Here is a 20366-nt window from a genome sequence, read left to right as displayed (position 1 = left end):
GGTGCCTTGGTGGCTCAGTCGGTTGAGTGTCTGCCTACAGCTCAGGTCATGATCCAAGGTCAAGAATCTGCTTCCCCCTCTGCCTCTGCCTCCCCATTTTGTGTGTGAGCTTTGTTTTTCAAATACATACATAAAATCTTTTTCTTAAAAAGTAAATGTGATCACAAAACAATATTAAAATCTGGTAGAGGGGAACCCTGGGTGGCGCAGCGGTTTGGCGCCTGCCTTTGGCCCAGGGAGCGATCCTGGAGACCCGGGATCGAATCCCATGTCGGGCTACCAGTGCATGGAGCCTGCTTCTCCTTCTGCCTGTGTCTCTGCCTCTCTCTCTCTCTCTCTCTCTGTGTGACTATCATAAATAAATAAAAAATTAAAAAAAATAAATAAATAAAATAAAATCTGGTAGAATAAAACAAAATCAGGGTTAGGCCAAGATCTCACACTACATGACTTCAGAAAAGTAACTTTACAGGTGATGATACGACTAGGGGTCAAAAGAATTTAATATGTATCAGCCTCTGGGCTATGCTTTATAAGCATGATATCACTTAATATTCACAACACTCCTAGACATATATTATCTCTGCTTTAGAGAGGAAAAAAATGGATCTTAGACTATGTGATTGACTCAAGATCACAAGAGCTATATAAGTACCAGAGCACAAACTTAAACAACTGTTTTTCTGACCTCAGTTCATGTTCTTAGCCATTACGCATTATTACCTCCCTTCAAACTCTCTTGACCATGGTTTTCTCATCTGTTGTATAAGGGGGAATGTAGCACAACCTGAACCATTCAAAAGTTCATTCTGGCCTTTTAAGATGTTAATGTTCTAGTAAGGCCTGACTCTTTCCCTAAATAAAAGCATATCATATCAAAAGATCTAATCACGTCTACTTGCTGGAATTCATATGTCAATTAAGTTATCATAAATAAATGTATCATAGAGAATATAAATTCATTTATTGAAACTTACAAACAAAAGGGCCACAATATGTAAGGTAAATTTGGATGTTAAGTCTTTACAGCTGATTTCATGACCCTTCATGTATGTGTAAAGGAGCCATATGTAAAGTTAAGTAAGAGGGAAGAAATTAATAAACATTATTTGTAAATCTTGCATAGCAATCCTTTGAAGCGTATGTAATACATCATTTTACAGGTGAAGATACTGAGGCACAAAGAGGGTAACTTGTGGAAGGTCACATACTTAGTGGCATCAATACTTGAACTCTCTCTAGTTTTTCTTTTTTTTTTAAGATTGATTGATTGATTGATTTTTATTTATTTTAGAGAGAGTGAGGAGGAGAGGGGGAGAGAGAGAGAGAGAAAAGGAATCTGAAGCAGACTCCTCACTGAGCATGGAGCCTGATGCCAGGCCGGATCTCATGACCCTGAGATCATGACCTGATCCAAAATCAAGAGTCAGATGGCTGACTGAGCTACCCAGGTGCCCCAAACCCTCTCTGGTTCTAAAACCTACATTCTTTCCCATCAACCCTGCTTCCTATGTTCAATTCTGGATATTCGTGCATTAATATCCTTATTTCAATTTTAATGTAGGAAAACTAAAGATGCTAACTAATTTAGCTCCTTCTGGAGTATTTACGATTACCAGCAAACACTGGCTGAATACTCATTTGCTGAGCACAGTTGGAAAATATGTATTAAAATATATAAAATAAAAGAGAATATATATTATCAGTAACACAGTAATAATAAAAAATTAAGCATTACCAAATTACTAGGGAGAATTACTTTCTTTTTTTTTATTATTTTTTCTGGATTTTATTTATTTATTCATGAGAGACACAGAGAGAGAGAGAGAGAGAGAGAGAGAGAGGCAGAGACATAGGCAGAGGGAGAAGCAGGCTCCATGCAGGGAGCCCGATGTGGGACTCGATCCCGGGACTCCAGGATCACGCCCCAGGCTGAAGGCAGGTGTTCAACCGCTCAGCCACCCAGGTGTCCTGAGAATTACTTTCAATTAGGATGACTAGGAAGGTCTCAAAGAAATGATTATCTGTAGACAAGGTATTAGAGAAGTCTGAGTTCATCAGAAAAAACTAAAAGCCTGAAATGGAAAAAGGATATTTTAGAGAGGGGCATCTGGCTGGTTTAGCTCGTAGAGCATTTAACTCTTCATCTCAAGGTTGTGAGTTCAAGTCCCATGTTGGTCACAGAGACTGATTAAAAATAAAATCTTAAAAAAAAAAAAAAAAGAGACGGCAGCCCAGGTGGCTCAGCAGTGTAGCGCCTGCCTTTGGCTCAGACTGTGATCCTGGAGACCGGGGATCGAGTCCCACATCCGGCTCCCTTCATAGACCCTGCTTCTTCCTCTGCCTGTGTCTCTGCCTCTCTCTGTCTCTCATGAATAAATAAATAAAATATTTTTTTAAAAAAAGAATTGTCTAGGGAAAGGGAATGACATGAAGATAAGTATGGAGCCAAAATGAGTATTCAACATAGAGCCAAAATGAATATTTAACATAGAGTATATAGTCCACATAGGGTAAAGTGTAGGATTCTTCTTGAATGATAGAATATTTGTCTGGGAAATGTTTTATAGCCAAATTGAGGAGGGAGCTTGAATACCAAGTTAGAATATCTAGATTTGACCTTGGTGGAAATGGTACATCACTAAACATCTTCAAGTAGAGAAGTGAAAGAGAGCAATGCTTTAATAAGATTAAACTGAGAACATACAGACTTTAAGGGAATTAATGATGACCAGGATGATGAGAGATCAATTAGAAGATCAGAACATTTCTGTGGATTATAACATGGGAAAAATTGAATTTCTCCTGTGTTCTAAAAATTTCTGGGGGAAAAAAATAAGATGTATATTATATAATATACAAAAACTCATTACAACTTTGGCTCTGAAATAATCTATAATATCCCCTCTCACCCAGCCACAATATTCTACTCTTTTAGCTATTACTTTATAATCTCATTTCATCAGCTTATCTACTTCTGATTAGTCTCTTAACCTCTCCATTTTCTCTGAACATATCAGCCTTCCCTGGCCTCATTTCATTTCTGCCCTATGGTCAACACTTGAAATATTCTCTGCACAGTTCCCTCAACCAGAATCAGTGTTGATGTCTACCCTCTTTTCTTAACTCAAGGGGCTGGAGAAGGCCTCACAGCCCAATATTTTACAAAGTAATGGTCTATTATCAGTCACTTAGAAACATCTCAAATGAATACTTCTTATTCTTTAACTTATTTAATGTCAGATAATATTGGTCACTACCTCTCTTCCTGAAATTCTTAAATTGAGAACAATTGCAATTACATATTCTCTTAATATTACCCTAAACATGTACAGTGAGAGTTAGCATTTTCAAATTAAAAATCTTTTTCATCCAATGCTAATGTTAATCTCCTTAATTGTAAAACACCTGATGCTAAACAGAAGATTACTACAGAAATGTTAATATTTTGTTGTAAACTATTCAGTTAGGGTAATAAAGTTCTGATTAAGAAAAAAACAAACAAGCAAAGAGCTGCATATTAGAGACAGCGAAAGTGATCCCTTAGGAAAATGAATGAATATGCCATAAACATCTTCACATCTGTATACTCAATGATGACAAAGCTTTTAAAAATACAATAGAAGTACTCTCTGGACTCTGAAAAATGTTACAACTTAAAAAAATAAACCAGTTTTCCCAAAAAATGTTAAAACATAAATACAAAGATTATCTACATGTGAGTTTACATTTCTGATTATTACTGGCCTTGGATAAAGGTTTTTCTTTAAGAAATGTATTTCATGGGATGCCTGGGTGGCTCAGCAGTTTAGGGCCTGCCTTCAGCCCAGAGCGTGATCCTGAAGTCCCGGAATCGAGTCCCATGTCAGGCTCCCTGCATGGAGCCTGCTTCTCCCTTTGCCTCTTCTCCCTCAGAGTTTGCCAGATCACACTCTGAGCCAAAGGCAGGTCTCTCTCTGCCTCTCTCTCTCTCTCTCTCTCTCTCTCATTAATAAATAAATAAAATCTTTAAAACAAGCAAAAAAATGTATTTCCTTATATATAGTAGTATGAACACTTTAAAATTAAAGAGGAAAAGTATTAGTTACTTTTTAGAATTCTCTTTTCAGCAACTCTCCATATTTGGAAGACTCTCTATAAATAATTTAAATATCAATGAAAAATTTAAGCAAGCTTAAGAGTCCTTTCAAGGCTGTTTTCACAGTCTTTCCTTATTAAGTGATTACAGTCTCTCAAGTAATTTTATTTTTGTCAATTTTTACCTAATATGGAGTCACCTTAAATGTTCTATCATTTTTTAGTAAAAACAAAAACTTCAGAAACATGATGTTCAGATTATGATTCATATTGAAATATATTAGTATAATTAAGCATATAATTTCAGTTATTAAAAGTAATTTTTTAAAAGATTTCATTTATTTATTCATGAGAGACAGAGAGAGAATCAGAGACATAGGCAGAGAGAGAAGTAGGCTAGGCTCTCTGCGGGCAGCCCGATGCGGAACTAGATCCTGGGACTCTGGGATCACGACCTGAGCCAAAGGCAAATGCACAACCACTGAGCCACCCTGGTGCCCCTTAAAAGTAATTTTCATTTTAAATGTTTTTAAATCATTTAAAGCAATATTTTTAGTATTTAAATAACTAGAAGTGTGAAGTGTTCATTGAAAGTGTAAATATTCAATTGACTGTTGAAATAATAATTTAAAATTATAAATATTTCCCAATACAATTCTCTTTCTGGAGAAAAATAAAACATCCTTAAAAGATTAATTATTTTGGTCTTACTGTGATCAATGTGGTCAATCTTGTGACATCACTGTTGAGAAATCTGCAATAGGAAAACAGAAATAGCATTCAGCTGAATCATATTTGAGTAAGTCATTTAGAAGCTAAAGCGTTTGTTTAGCATTTTTGTCTTTCTTAATGCCATAAGTCATATTTAAATGAATCTAAATATGTCAGGAAAAGTACAATTGGTATGATACAAATATATAACACTTGCAGTTTGTTTATAGGTCATTATTTATTATAGCATGATAGATTATGTTTTGTTTATAATCAGTAACACCCCAGGGTTAACATATTAGTAAATAAACCATAGGACATTTGTGTTGCTTTTTATTTGTTTTCAAGTATTTGCTTTCAAATACTAAGAAGAGAATCACAGTATCTTAAATACACTATATACAAGAGAGACAGGTACTATTTATAGATAACTTTTTCTCTACGATCAGATTAGCAGTTCGTCCTATGACTATATTATCAATTTATTATCAATTAATAGGAGAAATGGCCTCATGCTAATACTTATGAGAAGTGACAAAACTATACAGAAGGAAAATGTCATTTGGAAGGAGGTATACACTATAAACCTAAGGGAAGTTATTTAAGTTAAACTATTTCCTGAACTATAGAGAGCTTAGAGTTCTTAACCCTGTAAAATCTAAGCTTTTTGATATTTCTCAATTAATGAGGCATGGTTTAAGGTAAATTTTTAAATGTTTCGTGTTAAAAAAAACACAATGTTATGATGTTTTAATATTCATAAAGGGCCTTTGTATATTATTTCATCAACAATTCTTTCAAAGTAGCGGGAAAGAGATATTTCTTATTATACACTCATGGAAAATAGATGCTAGAGAGATGCATGACTTGTCCGAGGACAGAGACCTGAGTTTTCCCTGATTCCTTTCTTATCTCACACCTTCCATCCATTCCATTCTGCCAACATATTACCCTCTGTATCCAAAGACCTGCCTTCAAGAGCATTATGCTCTCAACTTAAGGCAATCAACAGTCTTGTGGGACACCAGACTGGCTCAGTTAGTAGAGCATATGACTCTTAATTTCATGGTTGTGAGTCCAAGCCCCACATTGGGTGTGGACTCTACTTTAAACAAACAAACACACACACAATCTCATGATGATAAAATGTCAATACAAAAAAGCCTTATGAAAGAAGCAATCATACATTGTATAAAACTCTGTAATTCAGAGTTCTGAAAGTTATTAAGATAGTTACATTCAAACAATATTTGTGACTGAATAAAAAATGTTTTATTTTTTATTTATTTTTTGGAAAAAATACAAGGTAATTAAGACTATATAGTTAAAACTGCATACTATATTTAAAGCTCTAAAGCTAATAGCATAAAAGTAGCAAAGGCATTCCTTCATCATGGTAACAATTTTTACACATGGTTCACTGGGTACTTGCAAATGCAAGAAAAAAATATATATAAAATTCAAATGACACTAGATAAAGCCAGATAAATCTTAAAGCTTCGCATAAAAATCCTAAGTGGCTTTTACAAGGAAAGGTAATTCTTTAAAATCATCTTGAAACTAGGAAATGTATTCAAATTACATATATAAAAAGCAATATCACATTTTATGAAAACACAATTCAACTAATATATTGGTTATGTGCTATTTCTCTACAAGTCACCATTTCAGTAAATATGCACAGGGAAAATCTCCACCATATTTATACTTAGAGAACACCTACCAGTGTTAAATTGTGGGATAGGTCAAGATATACAATTATATAAGAAATCTTTCAGTAATTAACATTTACCTATCTTTATTTTTCCTCTTCTTCTGCCCCAAAACAGAAAGCTAGGCTTTAAAAAAAAAAAAAAAAAAGATTTGATTTATATACTTGACAGAGAGAGATTGAGAGCACAAGCAGAGGGAGTAGCAGAGGGGGAAGGAGAGGCAGGCTCTCTCTGCAAAGCAGGGAGGGAGCCTGACGCAGGGCTAGATCCCATGACTCTGGGATCATGACCTGAGCAGAAAGCAAATCCTTAACTGACTAAGCCACCCAGGCACCCCAAAAATCTTTATGTAATTGATTTTAACATACTCAAGTCTTAACCTTCACCTGACGACACCACAGAAGTCTCAACACACGCAGAGAAAGGTTATCTATCCCTACCCAGTTTATTGAAAAGATTCAGAAGAATAAATGAACAGAATATCTAATTTTTCTCACCTCAATCTGAATATAGAAGTATATGCTGTTTACCTCTAAAATGTATTTAGGGCAGTCCCGGTGGCTCAGCGGTTTAGCGCCGCCTTCAGTCCAGGACACGATTCTGGAGACCCGGGATCGAGTCCCACATCAGGCTCCCTGCATGGAGCCTGCTTCTCCCTCTGCCTGTGTCTCTGCCTCCCTCTCTCTCTCTCTGTGTCTCTCATGAATAAATAAATAAAATCTTTAAAAAAATAAAAAATAAAAAAATAAAAAAATGTATTAAAATAATAGTCATTAAATATTTAATCATTCATTTATGTATCAGTTTAATGTTTTTGCTGTGTTTGTTCTTTTCGAAGTGTGGCTATACAATAAAAATATTTTTATTATTTAATAAATCTATTTCTATTACACATGAAAAATAATCTCACAGAAACACCTGCTGTGGGTTGAATATCTAACTCTTGGTTTCAGCTCAAATTGTGTTCTCAGTATGATGGGATTGAGCCCTGTGACAGGAGTAAAGTCTACTGAAATTTCTCTCTCCCTCTCCCTCTGTGGCTTCCCCCCATGCTCGCTCTCTCAGTCTAAAATAAATACATAAATCTTAAAAAAAAAAGAAAAGAAAAGAAAAAATAATCTTACAAATCACATGCTACTTCTAGGCCGTTTCAGTGTTGGCAGTCTTGGACTGCAGACATAGGAAGCCTGTTTCTACCACTCTCTTTTTAAAGATTCACAACTACATATATTTTGGCATACATTTTTAAGGTTTAATAAAGACTTCTTAAAATTCTAAACATGCTTCTACCCTCATCTAGCTATTTCAAATCCTGACCATTAATATTTTTAATTAGGGAAATTATTCAATAGAAAAAAAAAATCAGGAGGCTTGAGTAGCTCAGTGGTTGAGTGTCTACCTTTGGCTCGGGGTGTGATCCCAAGGTCTTGGGATTGAGTCCCGCATCGGGCTCTCTGCATGGAGCCTGCTTCTCCTCGCTCCTTGTGTGTCTCTGCCAATCTTAAAAAAAAAAAAAAAAAGAAAAAAAAAAAAGAAAAAATCACAGGCCCTAATCAGCAATATTTTTTTTTAGGAGGGAAGAAGAATATACTTGTAAATATTAGAAAACTACTGAGGAAACTGGTAAAAACATAATCTACCACCAATGGAATACTTTATCCAGTGTCAGGCAATGTAACTTTCTGCAATGATTGAAATGCTCAGTATCAGCCGTCCACTATCCAACTCACAGCCAAATGTTGCTATTAAGCAATTTTAATATGGTTACTATGATTAAGCAACTTTTAAATGTTAATTAATTTTAATTATTTTTAATTTAGATTTAAATAGCCACTGGTAGAGAGTGACTACCATATTAGAATTAAACAATTCTGACAGCACACCAGGATCGAACTGTAAATGATTCTCCTAAATATCAAAAATGTTTTTCTCTATTTTTTTTAGAAGTGGGGAAAAAAACCCTCAACTGTGTTGGGTATGGTATGTTCATTTTAGAAAAATCGCTCCAAATTTAGAAAGGAATTATTTTATCTTTGAATAACTTTCAAGTTTATGTCTGGTGGGGAAAAAAAAAAGATTTATTGTATCATCCTTAATGTATCCTAAGATACATGGGAAAAGTCTTGGGTTTTTGAGAATTGAATTATAAGCCTTTTCAGATTGCATTTATATTGCCTATTAAAAAGTTTCAATTTGCCTTAGGGACACCTGAGTGACTCAGTTGGTTGAGAGTTGGACTCTTGGTTTTGGCTCAGATCAAGATCTCATGGGTCATGGGATCCCTGGGTGGCGCAACGGTTTAGCGCCTGCCTTTGGCCCAGGCGATCCTGGAGACCCGGGATCGAATCCCATGTCGGGCTCCCGGTGCATGGAGCCTGCTTCTCCCTCTGCCTGTGTCTCTGCCTCTCTCTCTCTCTCTCTCATTCTGTGTGTGTGTGTGTGTGTGTGTGACTATCATAAATAAATAATAATTAAAAAAAAAAAAAAGATCTCATGGGTCATGAGATAGAGCCCTGCATCAGGCTTTGAGCTCAGTGGGAGTCTGATTCTCTTGCCTCTGTCCCCCTCTCCACTCACGTGCTCTCTCTCTCTCAAATAAATAAATACATCTTAAAAGAAAAATAAAAGTTTCAATTTGCTTTAATTTGTTCTGCTGGGTAGAACATCTATCATTAAGACTAAAGCCTATAAATAAAAATTAAAAAAAAAAAAAAAGGGATCCCTGGGTGGCGCAGCGGTTTAGCGCCTGCCTTTGGCCCAGGGCGCGATCCTGGAGACCCGGGATCGAATCCCACATCGGGCTCCCGGTGCATGGAGCCTGCTTCTCCCTCTGCCTGTGTCTCTGCCTCTCTCTCTCTCTCTCTCTGTATGACTATCATAAATAAATAAAAATTAAAAAAAAAAAAAGACTAAAGCCTCAATAGAACATAGAAAAAAAAGTAATTTATTTTATTAACAACTTTGATAGCCCATATCTCTCTTAAGAGCCTCTTTTGCTATTAACTGTTTTCCCTTTCTTATAATGTTTTAAGAAAAACAGATGAGCAAACTTTAATAGCAAAAGTTTTAACTAATTATGTAATATGGTATATATGAAAAAAAACCTGCTATCTCAGTCTAAAGTGAATATAGAAATAGAAGACATTATAGGAATGCCTGGATGGCTCAGCGGTTGGGCCCCTGCCTTTGGCTCTGGTCCTGATCCCAGGATCTGAGATCGAGTCCCACATCAGGCTCTCTGCAGGGAGCCTGCTTCTCTTTCTGCCTATGTCTCTGCCTCTCTCTCTGTGTCTCTTAAGAATAAATAAATAAATTTAAAAAAAGACATTATAAACAATAAAACATAAACTTTGTTAAGCAGCTTTCTCAAGCTGGATAGACATCAATCTTACATGCAAATAAAGAAATAAGAATCATCTCCTGATCTGTACAAACACTGGCATCCAGGCTAAAAGTTGTTTTACTGCTTTCATGGGGGAGGACATCCAAAGCCGAAAAAGAAAGTAAAATAGACATTGTTAATAGCTATGGGTTCCAATTCCAAGCCGTATTTTTGGTATATCATACTCACTGAATGCCTCCTGTCCTCAATTTCAACTGTGTCTAAGCAGGGTATATAGTAAAATATCTGATGTGCTTCTTTCCTTAATGTTCACAGAGAATATGAAGGCAGTACATCCAATTACTCATGCAATAGCACATTAAATCATGCTAAAATACACTGAAATTAATAAAAAGGATGGAACATCCTACCCTTAAAACTGACAGCTGACCGACTACCTGAAATGAAGTGTTCATATAACTTATAGAACTAAAAGAAATAAGGAGTCCTACAGATTCACCAATTCAAAGCCTTCAATTTTTATTTTGACCATTTATAATTTTTTTTATCAAAAAGCATCATCATACCTAGGTTCTATATTGTTGGCACTATTTGCTTTGAAGACCTCATCAGGCTTTCTGGTAGGGTAAGTAGGCCTTTAGTTCAAAACCTGCTGTTGATTAATTCAACACCTGCCTTTAGAAATAATCAGAAGCCCAAACTCAGAAAGTTAGAAAGAGATGACTCTATAGCCTCCCAACAGAAGTGTAAGAATAAGGCAAATTACAGGTTTTCATTTTAAAACTTCTAACTTGGGGCGCCTGGATGGCTCACTCGGTTAAGCAACCAACTCTTTTTTTTTTTTAATTTTATTTATTTATTCATAGAGACACACAGAGAGGGGGGGGCGCAGAGGAACAGGCAGAGGGAGAAGCAGGCTCCATGTAGGGAGCCCGATGTGGGACTCGATCCAGGGTCCCCAGGATCACACCCCAGGCTGCAGGCGGCGCTAAACCGCTGCGCCACCAGGGCTGCCCAGCATCCAACTCTTTATTTCAGCTCAGGTCATGATCTCAGAGTCCTCAGATCAAGCCCCAGGTCAGACTCCATATTCAGTTGGGAGTCTGCTTGAGATTCTCTCTCTCCCTCTCCCTTTGTCCCCCCCTCCTGCTCTTTTCCTCTCTCTATAAGTAAATCTTCAAAAAATAATACTAAAATAAAACTTCTGTCATATTACAACCTAGAACAAAGTGAGATCTCCCTTAGGAGAGCTTCCTTAAGTGCTAAACAAAAGCAAAAGCAAAAAAGTATATATAATCTCTTTAAAGCCTTAAAGAAATGAATTACCAGGATTTTAACTTTTTATCACCCTCTCCAAGCTTACTACTCTCTTCAACTAAACAACTCATTGTCTGTACTACTAGATCAGGTAAGACCAAATATAAACAAAGATAATTTAAAAGCACTTCTTGTATGGTCAATGATTTCAAATGAATCATTTTCCTCATATGGAATGCTCATCCTTATTATTACGTATGATTGAAACGTCTCTAGAAAAGCCATAATCCCCAAAGGTTAACTCACCAAATTTTTCAACAACTAACATAAGTCTTATTACATGAAATTTAGCTAGAGCTCAATGGTAACTTCATAAAATTTTGCTGATAATAGAAACCATGCAAACAAAGTACAACCAGCTATTAGACTTGGTGAACTATCCTCAAAAAATTTGAGTATATATAAGTTGCATGGTTTCCTCAACTTTACCACCCTATTCTTTCAAAACTAATTAGCACTTCTCAAAATCTTTACTTACTAGTTCATAGGTTTCTGCCTTAATGCCATAAATGGTCATCCAGTAGAGGAAGAAAGTGGGTCGTACTGCTAATCAGTGTTGAAACATTCCTGGGGTTAATATATACACAATATCCAAAAATGAACTAATCACTTGGGTGAAGTAACATAATGAAGAGTTTCATTTGAGAAAACTTATATGCTGTTTTGACTGTACTTTTATTTCTCTATGTTCTTTAGGAAATTCAAATCAAATTGTAGCAACACAAAGAGGTAAAGCCGACAGGAATTACTATTAACTAAGTTAAGCACATTATCTGAATATGATTACAGGGAAATTTTAGTATTTATCAAAATCAGAGTCTTAGTCCTACCAATCAATATTTGCCACTTACAAGACTGCCTTAAAAAGGGGGGGGGGGCGGGGGCAACTAGGTGGCTCAGTGGTTGAGTGTCTGCCTTTGGCTCAGGGTGTGGTCCCGGGGTCCAGGGATCAATTCCCACGTTGGGCTCCCTGCATGGAGCCTGCTTCTCCCTCTGCCTGTGTCTCTGCCTGTCTCTCTCTCTCTGTGTGTCTCATGAATGAATGAATGAATGAATGAATAAATAAATAAATCTTTAAAAAACAAGATTGAAATGAAACTATTCTAATCCAACTTCAAATATCCAATTTACACTATGGCTATTAAGATTCATGAGGCAATTAAACAATGTAACAAGATAAAGGCAAAAAAATTGTTAGATCCAATAACTAAATTTGCCATTACTAATAAAAAAACTAGGTTTCAGATAATATATATTGTTTCCTTTTCTATTAAAAGAACTTTGTGGGGATGCTGGGTTGGCTCAGCGGTTTAGTGCCTGCCTTTGGCCCAGGGCATGATCCTTCGGTCCTGGGATCGAGTCTTGCATTGGGCTCCCTGCGTGGAGCCTGCTTCTCCCTCTACCTGTGTCTCTGCCTCTCTATCTCTCTCTGTGTCTCTCATAAATAAATAAAATCTTAAAAAAAAAATAAAAGAATGTTGTCATGAATATTAAATAATTATTATCACTATTTTTTCTTAGAACCCTTGAATGATTTCATCATAAACAAGAAATCTGGTCTAAAGCTTTCAATAATAAATTACATAACCCTGGTCCTCATTCAGAAATTTGGCAGATAATGGGGATCCTCGGGTGGCTCAGCGGTTTAGCGCCTGCCTTTGGCCCAGGGCGCAATCCTGGAGTCCCAGGATCGAGTCCCATGATGGGCTCCCAGCATGGAGCCTGCTTCTCCCTCCTCCTGTGTCTCTGCCCCTCTCTCTCTCTCTCTCTCTCTGTGTCTATCATGATAAATAAATAAATCTTTAAAAAAAAAAAAGAATTTTGGCATATACTTATTATAGACCTTAGGCAATCTCTTAGAACTTCAGTTTGCGATACCATAATTATCTACTTTACACTGAGGTTGTGAAGTTTAGTTAATTATGCTTATAAAGTTTTTAGAGGTACACAGATGAAAGAGAAGTATAAGGCATTGATATAATTAATTGCTATGTACTTAGTGAAAAAAATTTCAACTTAAAAACATTTAACAGCAAGAATCTAGATGAATCCTAAAAACATTATACTAAATGAAATAAACTGGTGCTACAGACTGAATGGTTGTGTCCTCTCCCACCCTGCCATAATTCATATGTTGAAATCTAATCCCTAATGTGATGACACTTGAAAGTGGGATTTGAGGGTCATGAGAACAGAACACTCCTGAATGGAATTAGTGCCCTTATAAAATAAGAGACCCCAAAGAACTTCCTTGTCCCTTCCACCATGTGAAGTTATAGCAAAAAGACAGCCGTCTATGAACCAGGAAGCAGGCCCTAACCACACACCAAATCTGTCCACACCTTTATCTTGGATGTCCCAACTTCCCAAACTGTGAGAAACAAATTTCTATTGTTTATAAGCCACCCAGTCTATGGTATTTTGTCCAAACAGGACTAAGCCAGCCAGTCACAACAGGACAAACTCAGTATGATTCTTAACATATTGTGATGTAAGGCACTTATTATGAGAGGTACATGAATAGTCAAATTCATAAAACAGTAAGTAAAATGGTGATTTGCCAGGGGCTGGAGGAGGGGAGAACGGGAAGTTCTTGTTTAATGGGTACAGAGTTTCAATTATGGAAGATGCAGAAGTTCAGAAGATGGATGGTGGTGATGGCTGTACAACAGTGTAAATATACTCAATACCACTGAACTATATATATATATTTTTAAGATTTTATTTATTCACTCATGAGAAACACAGAAAGAGAGAGGGGCACAGACACAGGCAGAGGTAGAAGGAGGCTCCATGCAGGGAGCCCAATGTGGGACTCGATCCCTGGACTCCAGGATCATGCCCTGGGCCAAAGGCAGATGCTCAACAGCTGAGCCACTGAGGCGTCCCCACTGAACCATATTCTAAACGTGGCTAAAATATGAAATTTAATGTTATATATATTTCACCACAATAATAAAAAAATTAACAAGTGAAAATCTTATATAAATCACAAACCAACCTTAAATTTTTCTTTCACTAATACACACATTAAAACATTAATCAAATCAAGGGATTCATTTGTTCATTTATTAACTATTAATCAAGAGTTTTCTATGTGGCAGGCATTGTGCTAGACCTGGAAATACGGCAGTGAAAAATGAAATATGGCAGTGAAGACAAAGTCTCTGTCTTCACAGAACCTATACAGAAATTGTGCAGGCCTACAAACAACCAAAAAGTACAAAAATTATAGCCTTTCTCATAGTGAAAAGTACTACAATGAAGGGTAAGGAGATGCAGTGATAGCAAGAAAGGCCCATCTGAGAAGATTACTGCCCAGAGATCAGAATGAAGCAAGAATGAATGTTTCAGGTAGAAAGAATATCAAGTGCTAATGTCCCGAGGTGGAAAGGCTTAGGTGTTTTGAAAAAATGACGAGAAGGTACAGTATTGGTGCACAATAAGTTAGAAGTCAGTGGTAGAAGAACTAGGCACAGAGCACAGAGGACTTGGAAAGCAACAGTAATAGATGGATATCATTCCAGCTGTGCTGAAAGCCATAAGGGATGATTTCATAAAGGAGTGATGTGATCTGATTAAAAAAAAAACAAACAAACACCCTTGTTACTGTATACAGAATAATCCTGGGAATAGGAAAGGAAGAGATTAATCAAACAGTGAGACCAGTTTAGAGAACTGTAGTAATTCAGGCGGAAATGAGGGGACTGTCATGGTAGCCATGTCAATGGTAGAAGTGGTTAGATATTTGCTTGCTGGTGGATTAAGAGAAATAAGCATCAGAGTCCAAAATGACTTCAAGGTTTTCATCGGATCAATTGGGTGAATAAGCTGTCACACACTGAGATAGAGGACAATAGGGAGAAATAGGTTTGGTGGTGGTTGTGATGACAGTATTAAGAATTTGGCTTTAGGGTAGCCCGGGTGGCTCAGCGGTTTAGCGCTGTCTTCAGCCCAGGGCCTGATCCTGGAGACCTGGGCTTGAGTCCCACATCGGGCTACCCGCATGGAGCCTGCTTCTCCCTCTGCCTGGGTCTCTGCCTCTCTCTCTCTCTCTCTCATGAATAAATAAATAAAATCTTAAAAAAAAAATAATTTGGCTTTGGCAAAGTTAAGTATCCAAATAAAATGTTTCAGGAGAGAGGACATGGTCAACTGTGGCAAAATGTTGCTGGACAATACTTAACCTGAGGGCTAAGAAATGGCCATTGGATTTAGTGAGGTAAATTCACTGGTGCCCATGACAAGATTGTTCTCAGTGGAATGCTGAAGACAAAGGCATGAATAGGATAAGTAAAGCAAAGAAAGTGTGATGAGGCCGTAGAGGTGGCATATATGGACAACTCTTTGAAGGAGTTTCTGGTTTCACTCTAAAGGACGGTACAGAAATGGTACTACAGCTAAAAGGGGATGTAGAGTCTTGAAATATTTTTGTATTAAAATGAGGGAACAGAACAGCATGTATATATGATGAGATGATGTAGAGAAAAAAAAAGGATGATGATGGAGAAAATTACAGAAGCAAAATCAATGATTACTAAGCATCTAATAAATGCATAAATCTGTCCTTGCTGCTAGAAATGCAAAGATAATAAATATAAGACATGTAATTAATTTAAGGGTTATAAGGAAATTATATTGAAAATCATAGGGGAAAAATATTATATATATATAATTAGGTTAAAAATCCCTTAGAAAGAGTATTACTTTATAATAAAGGCTGTCATGTTAAAAAGATTTTGCAAAGCAATGTTGATGTATTTTATGATGTGACAGCAATGTCCTTCTAAGCTATACACATGCAGCTGCACAGTGTAAAAATAATGCCATACACAGCTTTTATTTGATTATGCACACTAGGGCTTAAATAGGATCAACATTAGATAAAAGAGTAAAGCTAGCAATTTTTAAAAGCATCTCCACTGTATTTTCCTTTTTCCCTCCACTGTATTGACCCATTTCCACTTTTGGATTTCCAGCACCATCTCTTCTCCACTCATCACTTTACTCAAAACAGAAAGCAATTGACATATCAATTATTTACACAAACCTTCATCATTTCCAGAGTTCCCTTCTCTCTGCTTATTAATTACTTTCTACAATGTTTCCCTGCCTCCTAAACAAAGTTAAGAATTATACAGTTATTAACAGGTGATGGGGATTAAGGAATACACTTGTGATCAACATCGGGTGTTGTACGGGAGTGTTGAATCACTATATTGTACACTTGAAACTAATATTACACTGTATGTTAACTAATTGGAATTTAAATAAAAATGCCACAAGAATTAAATAGTTATATAAAAATCTGAACACTATAAAGACAAGTGATTACATATTAGTGTAAATTAATTTAGTTATGTTACTCAAACACATTTGCATTTTAAGCTTTTTTCCCTCTAAGACTCTTTATTTCTTGTATATTTTTTTAGATTTATTTATTTGAGTGAGAGAGCATGTGTGTGTGCATGCTTATACTTGCATGCAGTAGGAAGGGCCAGAGAGAGTTCCCAGGCAGACTCCATGCTGAGCTCGAAGCCCAGCTCAGAGCTCGATCTCACAACCCAGAGGTTACAACCTGAGCCAAAACCAAGAGTCAGGCACTCAACCAACTATTCCACCCAGGTGCCTCAATTCCTTGTGTATTTTTATACTCTGTCCTGTTCTAAAATAAGATATGAAGTAATACATTTAGGTACATAATACACAAATTAAAATTAGAAATTGAGAGCAAAAAAAATAACATTAGGCCAAGAATAAAGTTAGTTTCAAAATGCATGCCATGGGATGCCTGGGTGGCTCAGCAGTTGAGCATCTGCTTTTGGCTCAAGACATGATTCTGGAGTCTCAGGATCAAGTCCCGCATGCATGGATAAAGTCCCGCTCCCTGCATGGAGCCTGCTTCTCTCTCTGCCTATGTCTCTGCCTCTTTTTCTCTCTCTGCGTGTCTCTCACAAATAAATAAATAAATAAAATCTTTAAAAGAAAATGCATGCCACAAAGCCCTGTAACCCTTGTAACAGGGGCGACCCAAGATAGGTTTCCTGATAATCAATGCGAAGAAGTGACTGCCATATGCAGCTTTTGTTGATTTAGGTTATTCACAGTACTCATAAAGTTAAATCATTTTTTTGAAGGAAGAAAGCTTGCTGAGACCTGAGGAAAGTCTTTCTATGGAGTTGTCAAAAAGATTCTAGCAATAAATAAAGTAATCAGTTTTGAACAGCTATTTCTTTAACATTCCTCAGAGACCGGCCAATGGCATAATACTTAAGAGCATTTCAGCAGCTAAATAGAGTTCAAGAATGTCACATATAACTTTACTTCTAGGAAAAGATGTGAACATTCCAGAGAAGTATTCTACCTACTTCAGGCATTCCTCCCCAAAATATGTTAGAAATCAAAATGGATTTTAAAATTGAGATAAATACACGATTACATAAAATTCACAATTTTAAAGTGTACAATTCAGTGGTTTTAGTATATTCACAATGTTGAGAAACTGTTTAATTCCAGAACACTTTCATCATCCCAAAGAGAAAAATCATGCCAATTAAGTAGTCATTTCCCATTCTCCTCCAGACTCTCCCTCCCCGCCCCTAGCAATCCCTAATTTATTTTCCGTCTCCGTGAATTTGCCTATTCTGGACACTTTCACATATATGGAATCATAATATGTGACGTTTTCTGTGTGGCTTCCTTCACTTAGTATACTGTTTTCAAGGCTCATCCATACTATAGCATATATTAGTATTTCATTCTCTTTTAAACAGATGAATAATATTCAATTATATGCACATCTTATCCAACCATTGGTTAATAGACATTTAGTTGTTTCCACCTTTTGGTCCTTATGAATAACACTATAAACATTCATATACAAATTTTTGTGTGGACGTAAAGTTTCAGTTCTCTTAGATATATATACCTAAGAACAGGAATTTTGAGTCATATGGTAATTCTATATTTAACTTATTGAGTAACTGCCAAACTGTTTTCCAACATGGGTGTAGCACTTTACATTCCCACAAGTAGTATATGAGATACCCAAGTTTTCATACCTTTGCCAACAATTGTTATTTTCCATTTTTTTAATACTCATCCCAGTGGGTCTGAAGTATTATCTCATTATGGTTTTGCTCTGCGTTTCCTGATGGCTAATGATATTGAGCACTTTGTCATGTGCTTATTGCCATTTGTATATCTTCTTTGGAGAAATGTTTAAATCCTCTGCCCCTTCTTTGAGTTACTTATCATTTTGTTGTAAAGTTTAGTTCACAATGAATTTTTAAAGATTCTCATCTATTATGAGTTCTGATTAGGAGTGACAAAATAAATTATAATTTGTGTAAATGATGTAAGATCAAAACTATTTTGAGGCAGAAAACACATCTCCATGTTGTATGGATCTATTGTATAATGCTAACCAATATCAATACAAATTCTTGCACTGCCTATGAATTTTCTTCCTCCTCACTATCAAATGTGTTGCCTATTTAATGAACAGTTGGTATCCATAAAGAGGCATATTGTTTTAACATTTCAACAAAAACTGGCAATTGTCAAATAATCAGAAAAAAAAGGTGGATATTAAAACAGCTTGAAGCATTTCAAAAGAAACTAACAAATGGATTACAGCTTGAGGAAGTAAAGTATATAATACCTGCATGCTCATTGACTTCTTCATGCAGGTTGAAAAGCTTTAAAAAAAAACTTTAGAAGTCTCATTTGAAGCTTTAAAGGCAATGCTAGTTTGACTCTTTCAATAGCAAAGATATGGAATACTCTGGTCTGAATAAGCAACATTTTTCTTTAAAGTTCTAGGAATATAAGATACTGATCATCAAGCTAGTTAACCGGATATAATCAGCAGCTTAAATTCATGCTAAAAAAGATGGTGAAAAGAACATTTGTGAGTTTCTGAAGAATGTGATCCTTAAGAGAATTTGAAACAAAACAAAACAAAAAAAAAACTGAATTTACTGGGAGAAGAGGACAAGATCATGAAGAGTTGTTAATAAGTTTAATCACTTGAATAAGTTTTATTATATATAATTTTAGTTCACCACTGCCATAGCGAATGAATTTTATCATACCATTTACTATTCTTTTCCTTGTGTTAGGTTTTCTATGACCTACCCTCTAACATTATTTGGCATGATCTCTGCTCTACCTAGTGATGCGCAGGCAGCATTTATCAAGTAACAATTAATGTATGCCATCTACTCCAGAACAAATCATGCCTTGATTTAAATTTCAATCGATATTTGTGATATTATCACAGTGATATACAGTATTACATATTAATGCTACCCAGTCTGTTCTCAAAACAATGCATAAAGATTTAAATTTAAAGATGATTCTTATTTTGGGGGCACCTGGATGGTTCAGCGTTTGAGTGTCTGTCTTCGGCTCAGGTCATGTTCCCAGGGTCCTGGGATTGAATCCCACATCGGGCTCCCCACAGGGAACCTGCTTCTCCCTGTACCTATGTCTCTGCCTCTCTGTCTCTCTCATGAATAAGTAAATAATTTTTTTTTAAAAAAAGATTTTTATTCTCAAACTGCTAGTGAATTAAATAAGCATAAAAGCTGGAACATTTCAAAGAGAATAGCTGCCTTTAGTTTCTAAATAAACTGTGAAGCGAGCTATTCAGGATGAAATAATGATTGTTTTTGCAGCAACCCAAGAATAACCAACATACAGCAAAATGTGCAGGCTGTGTTCTCCCTTTTCTTATCATATACCTAAACAAAACAAGTAAAGAAGTTTACTACACAAAAACAGATTTAGTGCTGAACTTATGTAATTATCCATTTAATCAGCAAGTTTTCTCATATTAAGAGGAAATAGTATAAAAAGATGCAAATGTTTGCTTCCTTTTTAAAGTTGGTAGATTGAGAATTTTTTAAAGCAAAAACATGTTAAAAAAAAAAAACCTTAAAATTTCTCATGGTAAAAAATATATTTTGGGGACACCTGGGTGGCTCGGTTGGTTAAGCATCTACATTCAACTCAGGTCATGATCCCAGGGTCCTGGAATTGAGTCCTGCATCAGGCTCCCTGTTCAGTAGGGAATCTGCTTCTCCCCCTATGTGTCTGCACATCTCTCTCTCTCTCTCTCTTGTGAATAAATAAATAAAATCTTAAAAAAAAAAAAAAAAAAGAAGGGATCCCTGGGTGGCGCAGCGGTTTGGCGCCTGCCT

At 36.2% G+C, this 20366-nt stretch overlaps 1 protein-coding gene across 5 annotated transcripts in view; it reads right to left on the bottom strand.

The window, feature by feature from the left end:
• The window catches only part of BAZ2B (bromodomain adjacent to zinc finger domain 2B), a 292931-nt gene that overhangs the window by 216269 nt on the left and 56296 nt on the right, over positions 1-20366 (bottom strand). For 4 of the 5 annotated variants that reach the window (XM_072811219.1, XM_072811225.1, XM_072811199.1 and 1 more), the window contains exon 2: positions 4789-4831. The gene's annotated coding sequence lies outside the window, so the exon portion shown is untranslated. Of the gene's footprint in view, positions 1-4788; positions 4832-6580; positions 6602-20366 lie in introns of those variants that run through there. The other variant, XM_072811200.1, reaches the window with a different exon arrangement.

Source organism: Canis lupus, chromosome 34 (assembly GCF_048164855.1).
Source record: "Canis lupus baileyi chromosome 34, mCanLup2.hap1, whole genome shotgun sequence".
In the NCBI taxonomy this organism is placed as follows: domain Eukaryota; kingdom Metazoa; phylum Chordata; class Mammalia; order Carnivora; family Canidae; genus Canis; species Canis lupus.
Note: the sequence above shows the minus strand (reverse complement) of the source record. Positions and strands in the feature narration are given on the sequence as shown.